A 7701-nucleotide genomic window follows, 5' to 3' on the forward strand; every position below is an offset into this window, starting at 1 on the left:
GCCAGTTTAATAATAACTGTTGGCAATACTCGCACACGCATATAAGAACAAGTACAATTGCTTAAAAGGACTACTTCCGTTGGGTACCCTAACTCGCTGGTTATTTTCCACTTATGTCAACGCCACATCCCGTTTGGTTTTAGGAAAATTTACAACTAATATTATGTTATTATAATTTTATGATTATTATAATTCTCCACAATAACCATAGAGATGGCTGAGTTATTGATTTAAAATATGATTCACCTAATTAAAAAAGAAATATTTCTCGATATCAATTTCTATTCAGCGAAGTGTCTGGCTTATTTATTCAAATGGACACATTTTGTAATCATAACTTCTATCTTAAATATGATTTCTTGATACAGAGGAATCTTAGCGATTAACTGCTTGCATACGTGTATTCGTTTCACATTCTCAGTAATCCCTGATTCATGTTTCAGAAAAAAACACGGCTATGCGTGTTTACATCAACACCCGGCCTGGGACCATGTCATACGTCCGCTAAGCAACAACCTCTCCCCTCACAGGAATGCATCGCTGTATGCGTGCGAGTCTTGTACACAGACCACTACAGCCAACTACTCCAAGGACATTAATGATCTCATTTTCTGCCTGACTGATTTAAAGTGACTTTGGCATCCAATGCATTGCAATGGTAGTTGTCTTTTGTAATCCATAAATTAGAAAACCTCCACATTACAATTGGAACACACTGACACATCGGGCGTGACGTCTGAATGTGTTATTTGGTCACGTTACTTCGTGTCTGTTCGGTCACCGCATCGGCTTCTGGTTGGACTCGCGACAATCTAGTCCGTTGTGTTGTTACTCTGTTTGTAAATCCATTGAACGCTTCTTTTGTTATGCACACAGTATCCAGGACAATGCAAATGTGTCCTAGTATATGCTTTGTACAGCGCAGGTTCTAGTTCTATACCCTTTATTCTATTTACAAAAACATCGTTTAACAGCACGCACAGAAATAGGTGTTACTCCTTATAAGGGGCACATTGCAAGTGGCAGTAGTTCAGAAAAAAGAACTTAAACATAACTTTCCTAAATTTCATGAAATTTGCACAGAATTGCGAAATTGACGCATGTACTAAAACATACTAACACGGAGAGTAACAAAAATGCTGAGAATAAATAAACAAACCCAGGTTAGCTGCAAAAAGTACGATAAGATTAAAGGATTTCCACTGCTAAGTTTATATCCTCAAATCATATTATGTTTTTTTTAGTGGCTTCAAACTCGAATGTAAATAAATTCGAATGTTTTTTTAATCTGTATTACAAACTCACAAAATGGCCTTGAATCATAATCAAGGGACACTGAATTTGCTTTCTCATTTTAATGTTTCTCAGTAGAATTGATTCTAACTTCTATTCTACCTGCATCTGTGGCACGTGACTCACCTTTTACGTGACTAATTCTCCACCAATAACTAAAATTTATTTATTTATTTATTTATTTATTTATTTAGACGCTAGATCGTTACAGCTACAAATTACCACCTGTAAGGGAGTTCTAAAAACGAATTCATTAATTGTTTAATAAAATAAAAATTATTGCACACAGAAATGTGTTTACATTCATTGTAATTGTTCTGTTCGTGATGGAAGGGAAGTAACAATTACATAACACCGTTGAGGGCAGTGTTCATAAATTGGAATACAACTGTACTAGTATGTGTACAAAAACATACGACGTCACTTGGGCCACTTAACGAGGCTATTGTATTTTTCTATAATGCCACAAGAAACAACAAATTGACAATACAAAGAACAGACCAAACTTAGTGGAACAAAGTTGTTATCATACTAACCTGGCTGACGATCTAGAATATTTTTGCGGTTTACCCATACTCCACAATAGCCTGGCTTATCTATCTCATTTGAGAGTACGTAATACATGATATAAATATAATAAATGCCGTATTAGTATGGTATCACACCACTTAATGAATGCTACAACTAACCAATCACATGGGTGGAATACCCACTGCGCCTATGAATTCCTTCACATAGCATATATAGCAATCATATGACAACTGAATCTATCAAACGCGATTAATTTCAAGTTACTTTTATCATGCAGCGGCCATTGCTGTCTACGTTGCGTTCCTGGCCTAGCTTTTGGGCCTTGTGCGACGATACGATACATACGATTCGCCGCCAGCCGATACATTCCATAGATGCGAAAGCGAGGCTTGAAACGGATAATAAAACTGAATTTTGTTCATTCAATTTGTATTATTCATCTCTTGCGCATTAACTATGTAAATGTATTGCAAATGTAATGTAATGTAATGCAATATAATGTAATGTAATGTAATGAATAAATAATGAGTAAAATAATATAACAAGTTCTTCAGTCGGTATGCAAATTATCGTGTAACTGTCACCCTGATTCCGAAAAATTCGCATACATGTATTCAGATTAGCATCATGTTATATCAATCAGTCAGTCAGTCAACGTCATGGTCACCCAGCAACCACAAGGCTATAAATGAAATTTCGGACTTTGGCGGGAAGTGGATCACCAGCAGAACGATCGTCTGCACGGACAAACCATTTTTAGCATAACCTGTACTGTAATTGTTTACAAAAACTCGACAGTATAACGACATTTGTCGGCTTCAATACCGCGAGAAAACTTCTACAAATGGTTGCGAATCGAAATGTGAGGGCGCTAATTAGAGAAGCGTGAGCGTTCTACGATCACTAATCCAACGTAACTTCATATCTCATTATAGCGCCATCCAGAGTTAACACATCTCATCACATCCGATAAAAATTTGCTGGATTAAAAATTTCACCAGAAATCATCAGACCCATAATGCAATGCGTCGAACCTATGGAATTCGCATGGTGCTATTGATTTTATGAATGCCATTGTGGGATACATTGTTTTGCATTACTTTATTTGTTTCAATAAACTACATAAGCTACATTCATAAATGTGTAAATATTCTTTCCAAATGTGTAAAAACAAAAAATATTGTACACCACATAAACAATAGAATAAAACGCATCGCGTGTACCGACGTACCCTTAAAGTGAACATCACCTGAACAACATGATTTTTCTGTAATATATGCCATCTTCTATACTCCAGTGTAGAGAAACGCTAGGAACGCGTTCACGATTCGCACGTCACATACATCTGATTATATGCTCCGAGCTAATTAGGTTCCCATATGAATATATGAAGGTGGTTATTCCGACGAACAAGTTTATAATTGCGATGAAACTGCTTTATTTTGGAAGCTGTTACCGTCGAAGTCGCAAGCAACAGCAAACGACCCACATAATATCGGACGCAAACAAAATAAACAACGCATCACTGCAATGTTTACAGCAAACATGATCATGATCTTATTCGAATACTGCCTGACACATATGATGATACATCATACAATTTGTAAATATGTTTCTAATCTTTCAATTAACTAAACTAAGGGTTTATATGTTTTCAATGCATGACCCCCTCTTTCACGAGGTCCCTCGGTAAGTCGCGGCCCTCGATAAGTCGCGGTTTTTGCTTGGATCCCGACACCTGCGACTTAGCGAGGGGCCACTGTATCACCAGGCGCTATCTATCTATTACCACATATGCCAATGACGTGTACACAGTGCGCCCTCTGTCGATTAAACCAAACTTCGACCAAACTAGTACTGGTACAATCTGATTAAAATCTGATGTAGTGTACGGGCTTTAATTATTTTGGCTATAAACTTATTTTAATTTTATTTTTTATTACTTTTGTTATTAATGCCCTTTTATTTTATTTTATTTTATTTTATTATTTTACTTTGATTTTGATTTTGTGAGTTTTTTAATTCCGCCCTACCTACATCTGAGCCGATGCCTATGTAACGAGATTTCAACGAGACCCACTATCGACGATTTTAGTCAACGAATCACAGACCTCCTTCTATAGCTCACATGATGACGTCACCGGGCGGAGTCGGGTGGCAAACACTCAAATAAAATGGCGGATTATACCGACGTTAGCGATTGAGAATAACACGGCTTTACGGTAAGTTTATTATTGTCAAATGCAACTAAAGTAATTTTTATGTTAATATTGTGGCTCGAATGGTTCGACTTTAGATCATTATTTTGCATAGTTATTCTGGGAGTGACGATTTTGTTTCCACCGTTTCGACCGAACACCAGTGTCTTTTTCCAGTCGCCTGCCCTGGAGACGGGTGATGTTTTGTTGAAGATCGGGCCAACATCGTCTACGGTATTGAAGCCGTAGCTGTAAATATTCATCAAATTGTATCAACATTTTGTACATTATACAATAACTCTTTATTAAAGTAATTGAGCTGATTTGGACTGGAATAAAATATTTTTTATTTGGAACACATCGCAATTGATCAGGAAATATTTGTTTGCTCCAATTGTCTGCGTCGATGCCGTGGGCCGGTGACCGTTATACAATTTAAAATCAGTTTGCATTGTTTACTATAGCTGTTTACAGTGTTCTAATCATTACGATTTACTTATTTTTTGCTTCCATTCTAGATAATTATGCTCAGTGATGTAAAATTGAAGCGATGACTGAAGGAACGAACCTTGGCTGGCGAAGATGTATCTGGAAGTGTACACATTTGTTGGAAGTGAAAAAAATATTCAATGTAATGACAAAAATTGTAAAATGCTGAGGAATTTCTTTTGCAAATAAAAATATACTAGCAATTTTCTATTAATGGTTTATTCAAATGGGCAAAATATAATGTACAGAAAGATTGCCCGTAGAGTATCGCTACACTGAAAAGTAAGCAACCGACAGCCTGTATAAAAGGGGGGCTGTGATTGGCTGTTACTTACGCGAGATTTGAACGGGACTTACATAGGCGTCGGATCAGATGTAGGTAGGGCAGAATTAAAAAAAAATCACAAAATCAAAGTAAAATAATAAAATAAAAGGGCATTAATAACAAAAGTAATAAAAAATAAAATTAAAATAAGTTTATAGCCAAAATAATTAAAGCCTGTACACTACATCAGATTTTAATCAGATTGGTACTGGTAAAACGTTCATTGTCACGGCCACTTATGACAGTGTCAAAAGCAATTAAACTAATGCCAAGTTTATCTTCAGAATAAGGAAGGATTAGACCATACCAGGAAAACGCAATTAGTTTTCGTATTAAATTCAAGTCACTATATGAAGTTTCAGATCGTATCTCATTGTGAAATACACACATATGCTCGAGGTGATTATTGAGCAGTATCAGAGGTACATTACTTGGGGTTTGCAACTACGGTGACATGATACCAAGATCCCGTTACAATCTCGCTCTCGCATAAGAGTTCCAATTCAGAAAAATGCGAATGCGCATGCCCGAGGTAACTAGGATACTGGGATGTCCAGGTGGATCAAAATAGCTGCCCACGATATGACGGATTACGAGAACTATATTTTCTGTACATTTTCGATGTATTACTTTTTTCACTACGATAGTGGCAAGAAAAGTTTTATTTTTTCATTACAAACCTTGAACATTGATATATATCATGTCAGAAGGTCGTAGCCTCAGTCTCGCTATCTACGAGATGAGACTTCAATGGGATCTTGACATGATGTCACCATACAGTACTATGCGAGTTGCAAACCCCAAGTAATGTACCTCTGGCAGTATATAATGTGTTGATTGCTGATTGGGAAAGGCAATGTGTTAATCATTTTTTAATCTGAAAATACTTACTTGGAGGTTCGATGCATCCGGGATATGAGGGCGCTAACTAAGCAGGATTGCGTGACTGTATTTTAACAGGACTCTAAATAACGAGTATTAAACGTAGTTGTCACAGTTGTCACTTTATTGTGAGTCAACGTTCGTCATTCAATCGTGTGTGCGTGTGAATTTATTGCAGGTAACCAAGGTGACATTCGATTGCGTTGTATTAGAACTAAAAGTTTCACACCTGTAATCAAACTTGTATTCTTACGCGTTTTTAAAAAGCGCCGATTCTATTTTATTTGCAAATTAATACCATGGATAGCAATATTTTTTTTCCTTGTGGCCTTGAATAGATAGACGAATAACAAACGCTGCTCCGGAGAGTAAAGTGCGTCCTCCTAGTAATGCTTTCATAACTGACTAATATTATGTAACTGCTTTGGTGAAATTGACATTTGTGACTATTGACGTAGTGAGTCTCTGTGACGTCAGAAATCCTCAGGAGTATCGTATGTCCCAATTTTGACATTTTTTTTTTTGCAAGCCGAGTTACATGTGCTTCCATTGGAGGTTTGATTCAAGTGTGTAATGTATAAACTATAACCTTTCCGAAAGATCGTCAGTTAATATACTCCTAGAAATCGTGATGTATCATGGGTAAACTAGATGTAATCCGTCCCATGAGATCGGGACCTCTTAAGAGTAAGAAATGATCAGTCCGTCTAGCGAAATCCGGATGCATTCTTAGGATGTTCCTTCAAGTTTTCGCATATCTGTGGTGGATTATAGATACGGAACAATGGAGTAAAATGTATGAAATACGAATCTTTTGTCCGTGTCTATAGCTAAGTGAGTGTGAATACGTGTCCAATGACCATAGGTCACCTACCCGGATAAGTAGTTATAAATTGCCTAAGTTTTTTTCCCCGAGCATTCAGATTATACACGATGTCACCTCGCAGTAAGCTGTTCAGTTCCTGTCTCGTGTGCGATTAGTGTACCCAATGAGTTTAGCACTTCGAAATATCGACCTTATACTTTCCTTTTAATTGAAAATTCCATTATTCTTATATACACTCTAGTCCGACTGTGGAGTGGAAGTTTTAATTGAATTTTCAATTAAATTAAAACTAGTCGGACTAGAGTGTATATAAGAATCAGTTAATTAGCCGTTAATGTCCTACACGTTGAACTCATTAAACAAGTGTGGACAATTTATTGACAGAATTATGCGGGAATCGGAAAAAAATGTGAGTTTCTTTTGTATTGAATAGTATATCTACTGGCGAAAGTTTTAAAATTGTGTCTATGACCTTAACTACAGTAACTTAAATAACATTAGGAATGGAATTGTGACGAAATCAACACAGTGACGACCTAAATTCTGTATTCGCTCTAGTATTAAAGAAACCTGATTGAGAAGTGTTTAGATCTTATAATACTGCGTCTACTTATAACTTTATTCATCATCTGTGATCCTCCGTACAATGTAGTCACAATATTCATTGAAGTCCTCATCATTGAGTGCAATACAGTCTATACAACCTCTAATTTGAAAGAAAACAGAAATTTTACAGGTCACTAGTTCCTGTTATTAGTCGTGATTAGGGACATACAATTTATACAAAACATTCTAATACCGTTGACGAAATGCATGCCGACTATAATGAAAATTGGCAATACTTGATGACAGGGAGTCTATTTGATTGCTACAATCGTATCGTATTTTCGTATTAGAAGCAAAAATCATATGATTGACAGAGCCATAACATCATATAAAAATAAAACAAGAAACAATAATATGTCTAAATAATTACTACTAATCCAAATATTATTCTTCATTGCAGTTGCATTTTCACTTTGTATTACTACAGAACCCGTTCAACTGATTATAATGATCACCGTGATAAAAAAGATAAAATCTGTTGGTATGGCAACACACCTTGAAATATTTGATTACTGAAGGTAGCCGACACCGTGACAAATGCCATGGGTTTA

The 7701-nt window shown here is 36.3% G+C and overlaps 1 long non-coding RNA gene across 1 annotated transcript; it reads left to right on the plus strand.

Annotated features, from left to right (window-relative positions):
* The first annotated feature begins 3901 nt into the window (after positions 1-3901).
* LOC146734423 (uncharacterized) lies at positions 3902-4714 on the plus strand. The gene is made up of 2 exons (XR_014931500.1): positions 3902-4046; positions 4541-4714. It is a non-coding gene; the product is annotated as an uncharacterized LOC146734423 (long non-coding RNA).
* Positions 4715-7701: the final 2987 nt, after the last annotated feature.

The sequence above is a fragment of the Saccoglossus kowalevskii genome, chromosome 14 (assembly GCF_978046115.1).
Source record: "Saccoglossus kowalevskii chromosome 14, keSacKowa6.1, whole genome shotgun sequence".
Lineage (NCBI taxonomy): Eukaryota > Metazoa > Hemichordata > Enteropneusta > Harrimaniidae > Saccoglossus > Saccoglossus kowalevskii.